The following is a 16,594-nucleotide window of genomic DNA, read 5'->3' on the forward strand; positions in this document are numbered from 1 at the left end:
AAATGGTGATTAATACTTACTGAATTGAATTGAATGCAAGTACAAATATCCCTGGGAAGGAATATATTTTAAGTCTTATCAGTCACTAACACTTTGGTGAAAATTAGTTTGCCAAAACCACTTTTTAAGCAAGTTTTAATGATCTGTGGCAGAAAAACTAGGAAAGAACTGGAGCCCTCCAGGTGCAAAATGAGAAAATGGTCCAGTGTAGGGTATGGGAGGAGGCTTGGAAAGATAATGTGGAGACATTGCAGGACTTCACAATTTGACCTTGAGGCCCACCCCAAATTCCCTTATAGACTGATGGATCATAAGTCTAGAACTGGAAAGGACTTCAATAGCCATCTAGTCCAATCCCTTCGTTTCACTGATGAGCAATTGGAGAGCCAAATAATTCGTAAATTCTCCCTGTGCTAGGGTGGTCAATGAAAGGCCTTCCTTGCACCTTTAAGGCTGAATAATCCCCATCTGTTTTCTCTGCTGCGTGGGGTTAGGGGGGCCCTGCTTTTTTGTCTTTTTCCCTCTAGATGGCAGCAGGAGAACAAAGTACAGTGAGAGATGCTGCTGTTTTATTTTTAGTACCCAGGACCAACAAAGGGACCTGCGTATGTAAGTTACTAGGAATCAAGGTTTGCTCTTTCCCTATTTTCCCAGAGTTCTTAAATGGGGGCTCAGGGTTTAGGAATCAGTGAAAGACAATGTTGTCATCTTCCCCCTTTCTCCATTTTCCCTTCCTTCCAAAAACAAAAACCAAAAACAGTAGTGATGGAAGGAGAGGACAGACAGACATCCGGGAATCCTGACGATGCAGCATCCTTGAGTATTTCTGTTGTATTCCAGCATCGACACTGAACATGGTTCTTGGGAAAAGGGCTGGGATTCAAGGATTTTGATGAGAGATGCAGAATAGACATGGATACTATTGAATGTTATATATTTTTTTCTTTTCCATAAAATGAGAGATCTAGGTTCCTCCTAGCCCTAAATTAATGGATTTCTCCATTCTCATTGCCTAAGTCAATGACAGGGGGTGACTTTCCCACAGTCATGCAGTCAGTATTCCATTAACTTGAATTCCAGTCTTCCTCACTCTCTATCCACCAACACCCCATTGCTTCTAATAGTAGACACTTAATAAATCTTTATTGGATTGCATCGGATTAGAATTAGAGCTCGGTGACATCAACAGAGGGACTTGAAGTCAGTAGAGTGTCTAAATCCTAGAAAAGATACAACCTCTCTGTCTCAATTTCCTTATCTATAAAATGAGGATAATATAATATAATGTAATATAAACACAATAACCTCTCAAATGCCTAAAAAAAATCCAACCTGTTTGACAGAAACTATTGTAAATATAGGACAATCTAAGACAACTACAAATGAAGAAGAGTGAAAATAGAATAAAATGGGGATAATAGATGCACCTAACTCATTTGCTTACTATTGGGGTGAGCATCAAAGGAGATGATATATGGAAAGTGATTCATAAACCTTGAAACTCTAGAATTGTTGGTTTTTATATGCTTATTATTGATTCAATCATTTAGAAGGTTGCTGAATGCCAGTGGTATTTTGGAGGGGATTTATATCTTAAAAGGATGGGAAGGTGGGAGGAATTTCCTAGAATGATTTAGACATTTTGAAAATTCTAAATTAACATGCAATTAAACTCTGCACCCAATAAATGGGGACTGGCTGAAGGAATGGACCACCATCGCTTCAATACAAGGAGAATTCTAAGAAAATGGGAGACCTGAATGAAGTGATGAAGACTAAACAAGCAAGATCCTATGTACTTCTCTCATCCCCTTCCAACCCATTATGAAGTAATCTGTCAACTAGACATGTCAGCAATTCTGCTTTCTGCTACAATTATGTCAATGAAGATAAAGTTAAATGGCAAGAAAATCAAGATTACTAATAATGCTGTCATTATTTATTTGCATTCTACTCCTTATGACCCCAGATAGGGTTTTCTTGGCAAAGATATTGGAGTGTTTGCCATTTCCTTCTCCACTCATTTTACAGATGAGGAAACTGAGGCAGACAGGGTGAAGTGTCCAGGGTCTCATAACTAGTAAGTGTCTGAAATCAGATTTGAACCCAGGGAAACGAATTCAAACACTCTAACTGCTACTCTTCCTTGAGGCTGCAGCCATTTAAATGGAGCTTTCAAATTTGTAAAGTGATTTACCTACATCCATTAGTTTCCTGGATGCTGCTGCTGCTGTTGCTGTTACCTGATATTTAAACCATGCTTTCAAAAGTGTAACATTCATTGTTTACTGAATCCTTGCAACCCTGGTTACACGGCAGCACTAAGACAACACAAAGCAGATACCCCAATTTTCTTTTAAAAACCGGAAACCTTATCTGCATAACGTTACAAGTAGTCTTATGTGCAATTATTTGTCTCTCTTGTTTTATTTTCCTGCTTGAAAGGAATATGCAATTTGAATGAAGTTTCTTCATGATGGAGGGAGGTGAAGAGAGCATTTTTAAATACCTATATGCCAGGTAGAGGATGCAAATGCAACAGTGAGACAAGGCTTGCATTGTAATTCAAGGGAGAGTGTTTTGGTCAAGAAAATCACCAGAACAGTAGTAGAACCAGAGGACAGTAGATTTCCATTCATTTCCCCAAAGCAATAAATTTTGATTACTGTGCAAAGAGATCAAAAGTTTGGGAGGAGCATAGGTGAGCAGATGGCAATGTAGCAGATGGGGATGGCTGACTGGATGTCATGGGAAGCTTGATCTGGCCACCTTGAGGTCAAATTACATCACTTCTGTTTCAGAGGTAGTGTGGAATAATGGGTTGGATGCTGGACTTGGAGTAAGGAAGTAACCTGAGTTGAAATTCTGAGCACATACTTCAGTTTTCTTCTCTGTAAAATGGGGAAATAAAAACTTCACATGGGTCTGTTGTGAATATCAAATTGCATATGGCCCATTCTCAACACCTATAAAATCAAGAGGTTGGAGGTGATGGCCCCTGAGATCCACATATGGAAGATTCCAGAGGATGCACTTGCAGCTTATTTTTTTGCTATATCAAAATGACATTTGTTAATAAAGAACTCAGCATGTTTTCTTCCACTGTCATTTTAGGTATGGGCAAGAGCAGCACGTTTCTTGGCTGTTGTCACAGCTCTGCCAGCTTCTGAGATTTAGATCAGTGTCTTCAATAAATCACAGAAATTTAGACTTGGAAGAAAACTTGAAGGAGGTCATTCCATCCACAGTGCTGGATTGTTTCCCCTAAGGGGAAAAAAAAGTACCAACAACTTGCTCTAAGTAACTAAGTCAAGTAGGAGGAAGGCTTCTTCCCTTGTGTGCATGGCTCCAGTTCTGAACCCAAAGGGAGTCCAGGCTCTGGAATCGAACCCCCAGGAGTTCTGCCAGAGGACACAATCTATTTTAACAATAGCTCTACCAGGAGATGCAAGGTCTCAGCCAAAGAAGTTGGACAGGTAAATCAGAAATGGGTACTCCCACCCCTACCTCCTCACCCTCTGTCACACGCATTTTCTGTCTCTGTGATATGAGTTTATCTAATTAATTCCCAGCTATTTGGGTGATTATCCCACTTAGCTGGAGCACCCCACTGTGGTAATAAATACAGCACTTACAGAATTGTAAATATGCAGGAAGAATTGGCATTCTGGGCCAACCTCCTACTCCTGACCCCAAGATCTCTTCTAGGATGGATCTTGTGCACAGGGCTCTAATGGAACTTGCTCTAGTTTGGTTTTGAGTTCCAAGGATCTGGACACTAGTCTGTAATTGCTGACAGATCTGTTCACCCGTCAGAACCTCAGTTTCCCTTTGGGTTGGATTAAAGAACCATGCTACATGCTCCCCAAGGTCTTCCAAACCTATTTTAACATAGTTCTACTAGAAGTGCAAGGTTTCAGCCAAAAATCTTAACCTTAAGATTAATCTTTCTTGTCTCCTAGCAGAAGAGTCAAGGTGAGACTTGAATCTGAAGTCCAACTGCCTCTTCTCTAACCCAGGAGGCTTATGGATAGGAATATCAAGGTTTATTCATAAAAGTACCTCATCAGATGAGCAGGGACTGAGGGGCCCAGGAAGGCTACTCTGTACAGCTGACATGTGGTGGTGTACAACTCCTGCTGTCAAAAGCTTCCCTGGCCTTCGGCCCAAAGGGGAAATGACAATGGGAATTTGGGTGCCCTTTGCAATGTTTTGGCCCTAGCGCCTTGAGAAAACAAGCCAAAGGGGAGGCAGATTGAACAAGAGAGAGGAAAAAGCAAAAACTGTCCATCCCTATTCCCTCCCCCACACCCAGGGTCTTCTCCCTAATTCTGACATCATCAACTCCAAGACCATCTTTTTCAGGAAAAAAGAAAAGGTCCTTTTATTTCTAAATTTTCTTTAATAGGAAGGAAGGAAGAGAGGAAAGGAAGGGGAAAATCAAGGGAAGAAAGAGAGGTAAGAGAAGAAAAAGGAGGAAGGGAGGGAATGAAAAAAGGAGAAAAAGGAGGAAAGAGGGAGGAAAGGGAAGGAAGGGGAAAATCAAGGGAAGAAAGAGAGGTAAGAGAAGAAGAAAAAGGAGGAAGGGAGGGAATGAAAAAAGGAGGAAAGAGGGAGGAAAGGGAAGGAAGGAAGGAAAAGAAAGAGAAGGAAGGAAGGGAGCAAAAAAGAGAAGTAAGCAAGGCAGTGAATAGGATAAACTGAATAAAGACCTTCTCATAAGAATGTGGCTTTGACCCATGTCCTAATTGTGTCTTTGAGACTTCGCAATAACAAGTTGAGCTATGACTAAAGCTGCAGGTGTTCAATTATCTTACATAAACAAACATTTCCCTCCTGTTTCTCCCCACACACACCTTTTCATTAGCATTAAGTACTACATAATAGGAAAAATGTGTTTGTGGTTCATATTTAGTTTCTGGGTCTATAAAAACTTGCTAACAATGGAAGAAAAAGTGAGGGGGAATGACTTCTGGTTAGGGTCTATAGAGTCTTGTGTTTTGCAGTTTGTATTTTGTACTCCTCTACTGACACCTTGTCTGTTGGGAGTTGCCCTTTCTCAGAAGATCATAATAAATCCTTTTTTGCTTTTTTACCTTGAGCATCTCTGATTTTAATTTGGATAAGCTGTCCCACAGTTTCATGGGTTCATGCAGGCTATTTCCTGTTTGTGAGAGTTCTCTCCAGTACCGAATCCTGGAGCAGGCACCTTCCAGAGAGTTCTCCAGTGGTCCTTGGGCTCGGCTCAGGAGTTCCCACTCCAATCAGGTTAATTCCTTAAGAGAGACTCGGAGAAAGCAAAAACGGGAGTAGACTAGCAAAGATAGAAGGTTAATTCAGATCAAGAGAAAAACCAGCTAAGAATTTTGAAATCAGTCAGGTAAGTTGTGCACAACTCAGGAAGGGCAAGAAACTGGGGGTGGGTGGAGAAAAGGGGGGAAAGTCTAAATAGTTTCATTCGATAAAAAGACTTGCTTTCTGACAAGAACTGAATCTGCCTAAGTGACTGGAATTGGAATTGGAAGACTTGAAGCCCTTAGAGTCCGTAAAAGGCTCCCATTTCCCTTTGATTTTGGGAAACTCTAAATGGTTTGAGTTCATAAGGATTCTCCCATCTTCCTTTGGAAAGATCAGGTGAGTCCTGCATTTAAGAGGACAAGATGCTTAAGTGAACAAGAAACAAAAACCTGTCTGGTGTCCTGGAAGTAGCCCTTTAGGAAGAATTGGGATGAAGTACCAAAATGTATAGGGATTAAATATTGTTGTTTTGTTTGGGCAAATGGCAGTGCTTGAGGAACTGTAAATTCAGAGGAGTCTTTACTACCCAGCCAGCTGGTTCCTAAGGCTGGGCTCCAGAACTCCCCTCCTTCCATCCCAAGGTGGGGCCAAGAAAAGGAACTTGATTGAGTTAGAAAAGTGTGTGTGTGAGTGTGTGTTTATTCTGTGTTTCTCTGTCAGCTGAATTACAAAGGAAAAGATCTGGCTATTTAGGATTTAAAAGCATTTGTTTTTTATAATTGGATTTATGCAAGTTGTTTTTAGTTAGAGAGGAAGTTCTAGTTCTGAGACAAGGTAAAGTTTTTAACTGACACACCAAGAAGTAAAAAAAAAAAAAAAAAAAAAAATACACTGACATTTCTGTGGACCTAGAACTGGTCAATTTGAATCTGCAGAAATAATTAAGATTATATAGAACTGCTAAAACATTTTAGTAGATTCTGTTTTTGTTTTTGTTTTTTTTTTGAGATTAATCATTAAGTTGCTTGGTCCTCTCTAACTTGAGTTAGTCTATTGTATTTTTAAATAGGCTTAATTTATATGACTAAAAGCCTTCTGAGGGCCCAAACTTGAGGTTTACAGAAAAACTGCAAAAGAAAAAAATATCCTCTCTGGGATTTTTCATGCTTCTCTCCCTTAGAGAAGCTTGTGGAATCTGTCCTGCGTAAGCAGGTATCCCTCCATGGCCTGGATTCTTCTGAGATTTGCACTGGTGCCCCAACATCTTTGACATCGTTCCTCAGCATTTCTGGCATGGAAAGGGGGTTAGTCACTGGGTCACAGACCTGCAGCCGGACACCTGGGTCCAAATTTCTCCAATCCTCTCCTCCAGGGTCCTAAAGTCCACCAGTTTCTTAAAGCCCTTCTTGCATGTTCCCTTCCCTTTTAGACAAATGTGAAAGGGCAATTTTCTGCCATCTTAATTTTCAGAGCTATGTGTATTTCTGAGCTTGTTTATTCTGGTATAAGATTTTAGAAATATGTATGCATTGATATGGCAGTGTTGCTACTGGAAGTTTGATTTGATTTAAAGTTTTAAAAAAATTGGGATATTGAAACAAAGTTCTTTTTAACTTACCTAAAGAGGTCACATTTGCATCTCTTAATGATATGAAATTTAAGGTTGCTTTTTGTTTATTTAAGTTGCTTTGTCGCTTGCTAAATTGCACATTAGGTAATTTGTAAAATAAAAAAAAAAATGTATCAGCTGTGCTTTAACATTGTCAGCCCAGCTGGATACATGATATAATTGTATGAAATCTGGTCCAAAGCAAATTTTTTATATTAAACAAAAGTAAGATAAATTGTATAGGGATGTGTAATTGCAAAACAAATTGTTTCTGAAAGGTGTATGATATGTCTAAAGATAAATAGAAGGTATTAAGAAGGAATCACCTGGCCCCAAAATATTCAAGTTAGGTTTTACTAAAATGACATCAGTGGGAAAAACTGAGATATTTGCTGATTATAGTGGACCATTTGGTAGGATGAGGGGAAGCTTTCCCCTGAGCTCTGCTGCCTTAAGAAAGGTTCGTAGAATAACATTGGAACAAATTGTATGTAAGTATGAATTGGTAGAGACTAATTATTCCAATAATAGAACATACTCTACTTCTAAGGATTTATAAAAAATAATGGGGAAGGATTATAAATTGAGTGAGAATTCCATGCACCTGGGATACATCAGAGAAAGTAAAAATAATGGATCAGATTCTTAAGAAACTGATTACTAAATTGATCTTCAAGACTAAGTTGACTTGGACCAAATGTTTGTCTATTGCTTTATTAAAGAATTAGAACTGTTCCCAGAAATGATCTGGGACTTTTCCAGTACAAGATTGGTTTATTTTGAGGGGAGGAGAAAGGGAAAGATCCTCTTTTGAAACAAAGGATAAGTTTTTAAGGAATTATCTACTGGCCATGTCCTCACTCCTTTCAGCCCTTAGAAACCAAGGATTCATGGCCCAGACAACACCTTTAGAATTTGAAGTTCCAGGAGAGTGAGTGCTTACTTAGTCCTGGAAGAAGCAGAGTGGGAAAGACCTTAACAGTCATTATAAATGGCTGAAACTGCAACCTGGAGGCTGAGAACACCAGGATTAAAAGACCTTTGGAGGAATTTCAAGAATGGACTGTTAAGGACAATTTATAATCTGTAAAATTGACTTTACACCTGGGCAATTAGGAATGTTTTGGTGGGAGGGGTGATTAATTGTGCTTAGAGGAATTTTAGCAATCTTGGGTGTTGTATCTGTTACTTATATTTCCAGAAAAGCTGGAGTTGAATTAACATTTTTTAGGATGAAGAAATTATTGTTAATTCTGATAGGGTTCTTTAATGTGAATTTAGGACAGTATATTCATATTCTATTTGCATTTTGATTGGTTGTATTGAGTCGTCTTAAAGCTTTTACTATTGTTTAGGGAAATTCTGAGAACAATGATCTATGTCTTTGTCTCTTTAAACATGGTCAATGCCTGAATGTGTTTTGATATAGATTGGTTATTGAGCATCTTAAGTGAAAATAATTTGTGTAAATGTTGAATTTAAAACGCATGGACTTACATATGAAGATAAGCTGTGAACTTTCCAGGATGAATCTTAATTATCAATTTAAGATTATAGTCAATACTTACTTAGAATATGTGATCCTTGAAACCTGAATTCACCTGAAATTTTGATTAATGAAACTTACTGTTCGAGAGAAAGTCTCTTGAGACTGTAGCTGATATTATTTGGAGTTTTGAATTCAAGTATGATTGTGTGATGGATCATCAAGCCAGTAATGCACCATCTGAAAGGAATATGTCACAAACTACTCAGAAGAATGTGATCCTAAATTTTATGGGTAGAGTTTAGTATTTGGGCAATAGTTGGGAGAACAATTTGGCCTTTGCTTAAAGGGGGATCCCTCTGATTCAATTTCCCAGTGGTGTTCCTTTGAATAAGAACTCACCTGATTATTCTTGGATCTAACTATAATGTAGAATTGTTATTGCATGCAATTACCTAAAGTCAAACTGAACTAAGGCTGCTTTATCCTGTCATGTATGTGCTCTCAGGCTGAGATCTGAGGGACCAGTTTTTATTATAATCATGTCCCTTCTTTTTCCTCTCATAACAAGTTTCTATAATCAGGGCAAATGGTCAGTAGAGGCTATGATATTGCAGTTTCTTATCAGAAAATATGTAGTCATTACATCCTAAATAAGTGAGTATTTGGCTGAGTCATCTATCTGTTACTAGATGCCTGTCTTTCTTTTAGCATTTCTGTTGTTGCTGATTTTCCTGATGGACATCTTTATTTGTGAAGAGTTACCTACTCTAATTACTGGGAACACAAATGGTTGGGGTGATAGATGGCCCCAGATGGGAGTTGGTATACAGAACCCCAATTTGTATGCTGAATAGGTTCATTAGACTCCAGGCCATGGTCTAAATAATTACTACAACAAAGGCATCAGATTTATTAGCAGACCAGGCCGCTCAAACTAGAGAAGGAATATTCTGGCATAGATTAGAATTAAACTACTTGTTGGCTGAAAAAGGTAGAGTTTGTAGGAAATTAAATTTTTGCTATGTGAAAATTGATGATAATGGACAGGTAGTAAAGGAAATTGCCAAAGACATTAGAAAATTGACCCACGTCCCCTTCCAGACCTGGTCTTCCTCATTTAGTACTTTTTGGTGGTCTTGGTCTGGAGGTCTGGAGACAACTGCTGGAAACATATTCTTGGGCTCCCGCTGATAACTTTAAGTGGAATTGTACTACTCTGTCTGCTTTCCCTGTGTGATCCAGCTTATCACAAGGTAGTACAAACGCTGGTCAGGATGGTAAAGATTGAACAACCTGGAGGTGGAGGCCCAGTTAGACTTGAAGTATTAAAAGAATGAGGATGGACCCCAATAGAGAGGACAAATCCAACCCAGAGGGATCAGAAACAGAGGAAAAGATGGTTAAGGAAATGTATCAAGAATGGTGAGAGGTCTTCAAAGGAGTGGATGGGGAATACTTTTCAACTTCCTTTTATAAGTAATCTTCCACTATTAGATTGTATGATCCTTGAGAGCAGGAATCAACCTTTTTCTTATTTGTATGCACTTAGCACTTAGATTAATGTTTATTGAACTAAATTTCCCAATTATATTTTAATCTGCTCTAGCCCAGTGGAAAGCAGCCAAGATTTCCAGAGTCCCTTTGGATATAGACTACAAATCCTTTATAAGACAAATGTTAACTATTTCAAGATAATTGTATAGATTGCTAGGTGGTTCAGTACAAAGAGTGCCTGGAGTCAAGAAAACTCCTATTTTTGAGTTCAAAAAATACTTACTATCTATGTGACCATAAGAAAGTCACTGAATACTATTTGCCTCAGTTTCCTCATCTGTAAAATGATGAGGAAGAGGAAAAAATGGTAAACTTCTTTATCTTTTGTTATGGGCCAGAACTCTGAACTTGAAACAAAGGATTCTTACAAGGTACTACATCAGTGGAATTGATAGAGACAATAATTATCCAATTTAATATGGTTCAGTATGATTGATTTAATCCTACAAGGAGATGTTATGGGCCAGAACTTGAAACAAGGTACTAAGTGGAATTGAGGAGACAATGGTTAAATCTAGTTTAACGTTGATTTAATCCTACAACAAATAATGATTTCCTAGTGATCTAATGATTGGTGTATACTCAGTGTGGGGCATATAAGCAAAAAGCAATCAGGGCCAGAAAGACAAGCAAACTAGAAGCTCTCAGAGCCTCAGCCAGGATTCAGTTGGGGAGATTCAGAAGCCAGAGAAGGCAGGTGGGAGTTCAGGTTTTTGGAACTAAGGAGAGAGATAGGCATCCAGAAAAACTAGCCGAGCCCCAAGTGAAGGAGACAAGACTTCGAAGGAGACAATAAAGGATTTGGACTTTAATCCCTGGCTGTGTTTGTGATAATTACTGAACTGAAACAAGGCTGTTTCCAGAGACCCCAAGAAAACCTCAACAAGAGAACATTACATTTTAGAGAAGAATATTACAATCTTTACCAAGAGAAATCTTAAAATGGGCTCATGAAGAGTTCAAAACAACTAAATAACAAACTACTTCATATCTTAACACTTCATCGTTATAGTTACCTACCCCTTATAACCTATAATTTAAGCAAAGCTTCTGGGTAACTCAATTGATGAGGCTCAGTCAAACATAAATATATGTGTGTATGTATGTATACATGCAAGTATATTACCATAATTATATAATATAGGCTATATGATATAGTATATTAGCATACTAATATGATACATTATTGCTTATTATTTGGTCACTGGTCAGTCCTCCCTTCCTCTTTCCTTTCTCCCCAATACCCAAACATTCTCTTTCCTTTAGATATAAACTCCTTAAGGGCAAGAGCTATCTTTTTTTTTTACTCTGAATTGCTCTCACCTACCAAGATGTCTGCTAGGTGGAAGGAATTCAATAATTGTTTTTTGATGGATTGAATGAGAGAAAAGAGGCGTATGATGTTGGAGTTCTGTTCCACAAATGGACCACAGTAGAAAAGAAGTGCTAAGCAGAACTCTACCTTGTGATCAAGAAAAAAGAAAACAGCAAGATAATCTTTGGAGCCATTAAAAGAAAAGAAGGTGAACTAGGTGGGACTCTGCCCTCTAAAACCACTCGGGCAGACTCTGGCTCCCAAGCCCATTCCCTTGTCAAACCCCATCTCCACCAGAATTACAAAATTTCAGAGAGAAGGGCACTAAATGGAGAAGTCAATCCCAGGCACCTAAACCAGCAGAAAATCTTGGCCCTCCCTATCTCAGCTCAGCTGCTGGAAATTCCATGCTTATTTTCATCCACCTTCCTCATCATAATGTTTGGCACTTGGCCCTAGCAGCCACCTTCTCTCCTCCGGGGCTTAGAAAACAGGGTGGGCTTTCTGCTTCTATTGGATAAACTTTTTTACTGTTCTTGCATGTGACACCGCATCTCCCTACTAATTCAGAGACTATTCCCATTGGTCAGTCCCCATCTCTCAGCTTCCCTGGCCTCCTTCAGAGCTTAATTCTGATTCCCAGCTTCTATAAGAGGCCTTTCCCAGGCCTCCCCAGCTGAGACTTCAGGCCCATCATCACTTGTGTTGACCATCATAACCCACTGAACTTCAATGACTTAGGAAGAGAGAAAGTGATGACTTTTAAAAAAATTTTTTATTGAAACTTTTATTTTAAAAACATAAACAAAGATACTTTTTCAATATTTTCCCTTACAAAAGCTTGTGTTCCATTTTTTCCCACCCTTTCGCCTAGATGGCAAGCAACCCAATATATGTTAAACATGGTAAAAAAAAAAAAAAAATTAATTTACATATGAATATAAGCACACATATTTATATAATTATTTTGCTACATAAGAAAAATCTGATCAAAAAGGAAGAAAAAATGAGGAAAAAAAATTCGAGCAAACAACAACAAAAATGAAAATGCTATGCTGTGATCCACATTCAGTTCCCACAGTCCTCTCTCTGGATGTAGATGGCTCTCATCTTCACAATATCATTGAACCTGGTCTGAATCAAGTGATGACTTTTTGATGCCTCACTTAAATCCAATTCACTTGAAAGTCGAGTCATCACCATGATATCTTTGGTCTGCTTTGAAAACAAAAATCAACAATTTTTTGTTTGTATTTTGTAAAGAGTTGGTTTTTGGTTTTTATCTTATATTGTCTCCCCTGTTAGAATGTAAGTTTCTTGCAGGGAGGGACCCCGTTTTTCCTGTCCTTGTGTCCCTAGAACATCTGGCACACACTATATGCTTAAAAATGCTGGCTGGCAAGAAACTATTACAAAAAGATTTGTAAAAACAGATTCTTTGTAGAGGACAAAGATCACTAACTCCAAAGGAGAGGTCAAGATTTCAAATCCCACTTTTGGTGTATTCCACCTTTGTGATTTTTTGGATAAGCAATTTATCTTCTTAGACCTTAGTTTCCTCATCTATAAAACGAGGGAGTGGAAGAGTGACTATTTTTGCCTTTCTTTATATCCCAGCATTTTTAGCACAGTGCCCAGCACACAGTAGGTATTTAATAAATGCTTATTGGCTTGACTCTGAGGTTTCTAACGCTCTCTATATTAGGTTTCCCCTGTTCCTGGTGCTGTGGAGAGTGATCTATCCTAGCATCTGAAATACCCATTTAGAATTCAGAATGCTCCCCCATTTTCAACACATTTAAGTCATCTTTAAAAGACATAGAACCCTACTTGAGATAGTACTTCAATGAGCTTTAGAAGACTAGTCCAAGAACTTAGAGGAGACAGGGGCTATCTTCCCCTTCATATTTGTTTTGGGGCTTACCTCTGGACTAAACATCTGTTTGGTTGTTTTTGTTCAGTTGTTTCCATCACATGTGAGTTTTTGGTTTTCTTGGCAGAGATACTGAGCAGCTGGCCATTTCCTTCTCCAGCTCATTTTACATTGAAGAAACTGAGGTAAACAGGGTTAAGTGGCTTGCCCAAGGTCACCCAGCTAATGAGTATCTGAATCCAGATTTTAATTCAAGTATTCTTAACACCAGATCCCATATTTATTACACGATCTAGTTGCCCAAAGCACTTAATAAGCCCTTAATAAATGTTTTTTCTTTTATTTCTGGGAGACGAGGTAAACTAGTGTAGAGCAGTAGCAGAGCCGTATCCCTAGGGCCTAGCTGGGAAACACAGACTGTACTTTATAAATGTTTTTACATCCATTTATTTAACTGGTCTATCAGAGGATGCTTGAGTACCAAACACAGGAATGAGCCGGCGGCCAAAGTTCGAGAACAGCTCACACTTCTGTATCACTTAAAGTATTACTGAACACTTTCTTCCCAGGACTCTCTGACCTGGATAATACCAGTATTCTAGCAATGTTTAGCACAGTCTATTGCTCAGGGGAATCACTTAAATGCTTGTCAAATTGAACTAAATTTCCAGATAGAAATAAAGAGGCTCAGAAACATTGAATCCATGATGATAAATCCGCCATGTTGTAGTGGAAAAAATACTAAGGACTTTGTTTTAGATCCCAGCTTTGCCATTTAATATCTGTGTGACCTTAGGTAATAATAAAAATGTTAGCTAACATTTACATAGCGATTACTATACTAAACACTTTACAATGATCCTCATTTAATCCTCACAACAACTCTGGGAGGTAGGTGGTATTATCCATCCATTTTATAGTTGAAGAAACCAAGGCAGAGATAAAGTGATTTACACAGTCACAAAGCTAGTAAGCTTGTGGAGGCTTAATAATTGCTTACTGCCTCTTCAACCCCCAGTTTTAAAGATGATGATACCATATTGTAGAATAAAACTAATACTCTTTTCCTAAGCTTGCTCTCCCAAAATTGAATCCCTGTGGAGCCATTTTGCAGATGAGAAAACGGGATTAGAGAAAAAAAAATCAGGACTCTATTTTTGTACCCCTCTGGGCCCCCAGTCCACCTTGATGCCTCTCATCTTGTCCAGAACCAAACAGAACTTTAGCAGTGATCATCCAGGGTCCAGTGGCCCTAAAATCACTAAAGCCTAAGCAGAAGCAATTTTAGTCATCAGAGTCATCATTTTAGAAAGGAAAGCTCCCTCAGCACACTTCATCTTTAAAATCGATCCCACTGCATTTATGTGCAATTGATGTTTTTGATGCTGTGTACTGAAATCCCTCTTGCTTCTTGCCTGTGCTGTGATGCAGAAGCATCCCATGGATTCCTGAGTCATTGAGAAGTTGGCACAGGCTGTGTTGGGGGAGGGTGGCAAGGTAGGGGAGCCACCCACAGAGCTAGCTAGGTCTGCTTGCTCTGTTCTTCCCCATTCCCTGTGACTGAAGGGACAGGGGGAGTAGGGGAAGATAGTAGGAAACGTAGTCCCCCTCTCCCCTGGTGGTCTTGTGCTCACTAAGGAGGTAGAATAAGATTCCACAGATACAATGGAGAAGAACTATAGGGATTTCTCAAGAATATTCAAATATTCTAATCCCCCCTCAGTGGTTTTAATGACAATAACAAAGAATGTGTTTATTTCCCCTCTTTCCAACCGAGCAGCTGTTTCTGCCATCTCCCTGTTAAAGCATGACATTTCTAAATTCCAAGATTTATAAAGACAGCCTTTCAGACCCTGTGCCTTCAGAAGTTTAAAGGTAAATATCTTTATAATTTGAATCCTGAAGATGAAAATACACCAGAGAAGAAACAGGAATGTTCAAATAATTATTCCCCGAGTGACACTTTCATTCCTCCTTCTTCAAGTTCAAAGATTATCATGAAAAGAAACTATTACAAAAAGATTTGGAAAAACAGCAAGTGATCATCTATTATTCATAATGACAGGAAACCAAGCATGTGGTAACCCAAAACTCTGGGCTCTGGAAATGACCAGGCAGTATTCAGAGGAATAGAAGAAACTGTCCAGTGGGATTATGAAAAGGGCTGACAAAGCTCTTTATCTCAAACTTCCTGGCTCTTTCTATTTGGGCATTCAGCAGCATCAAGTTCTGAGACAAAATTTTGGTGCGTTTTGATGAATCATCACAAGGTTCCTTAGTTGGACGGAGATCGTTGTTTGTGATGGGGAAACTGATCAGAGTTGATCGATTATAGTTGAACTGATGGACTCAGCCCTCTAAGATAGCAGCATCCTCTCAACTGATCTTTCGACAAATAGGGGAGGTCAGTCCTACTTTCACCTATTTCTGCAGATAAGGAGCCTGAAGATCAGATTGTAAGGAAACCCTGGATTCAAGGATCAATTCTGACACATGCTGGCTATGTGACTCCTAGGCAAGTGATTTAATCTTGCTCTTGTTAGTATGGCCAAAATACCCTCTTGGATTGATCTTTTTTTTTTTTTTTCTAGATAAAAGAGGCTATTGTCTGCCTCATTTCTTACCTCATCTTAAATCTCTTGAGTTGTTTTAGTCAAACTGAGGTCTGTTAAAGACCTTACCCAGATCTCCCATTGCCTCCAGGGCCATCTCCAATCATCCTGATCTATATCTGGCAACTGGACCCAAAAGGTTCCAGAAAAGAAAGTGAATTAGGTGACCTTGCAGCTCTTCCTTACTCAAATTCAATTCACTTTTATGTCCCATTCCCAAGCATGTGTGGTCTGAATAGCCACAGACACACACACTAACTTGTCTCTTACATAGTGATATCAGAGAATGAAGGCTTGTCTTGAGATCATGGGAGGAAGGTACAAAACATTTTGTAAGCCCCCAAATGCTTTATAAATGTAGTCACAAGAGCTACTAATATCTTCTTCCTCCCAAGATAGGGACCTAGATGGGTACTATGAGATTCCATTTCCCTTCACTTCCCCACTGAGAAACAAAAAGCTAATAAGGATGCTACATGGTTAGGGCCACCTAGGGAGAATTTCCTAACAGTGATAACATCAACATTCAAATTGGCCCTGCGAATTCTGCTTTATGGAATGACATTGATCAAATCAAATCAAATAACAGTGTAATATTTCTTGAGGAAATGGTCCATGTAATGTTGTCAATTAAATAATATAGAATGGCCTTTAACAGGTCCCTACTCCAATAAAGAAAGCTAGCTAATTTGGAGACAGCAAAGGTAGGCTCATACTCAGCTCTGCCAGCTTTCTGTGCCTCATTTTCCTCATTTGTCAAATGAGGGAATTGAATTAAATGATCTCTGAGTCCCTACTAGCTTGAAATCTAAAACTCATGCTCCTAATTGATTAGTCCTGTGTGGTTTTTTGCTTTTCAAAAGTTTCTATATCACATCCATTGCCTCCCAACCCAGGGACCTTT

At 38.9% G+C, this 16,594-nt stretch overlaps 1 long non-coding RNA gene across 1 annotated transcript in view; it reads left to right on the forward strand.

The window, feature by feature from the left end:
* The first annotated feature begins 5,435 nt into the window (after positions 1 to 5,435).
* The window catches only part of LOC127557733 (uncharacterized), a 35,037-nt gene continuing 23,878 nt past the window's right edge, over positions 5,436 to 16,594 (forward strand). The window contains exon 1 of the long non-coding RNA XR_007952605.1: positions 5,436 to 5,634. This is a non-coding gene — a long non-coding RNA (uncharacterized LOC127557733). The remainder of the gene's footprint in view (positions 5,635 to 16,594) is intronic.

This window comes from Antechinus flavipes, chromosome 3, assembly GCF_016432865.1.
Source record: "Antechinus flavipes isolate AdamAnt ecotype Samford, QLD, Australia chromosome 3, AdamAnt_v2, whole genome shotgun sequence".
In the NCBI taxonomy this organism is placed as follows: domain Eukaryota; kingdom Metazoa; phylum Chordata; class Mammalia; order Dasyuromorphia; family Dasyuridae; genus Antechinus; species Antechinus flavipes.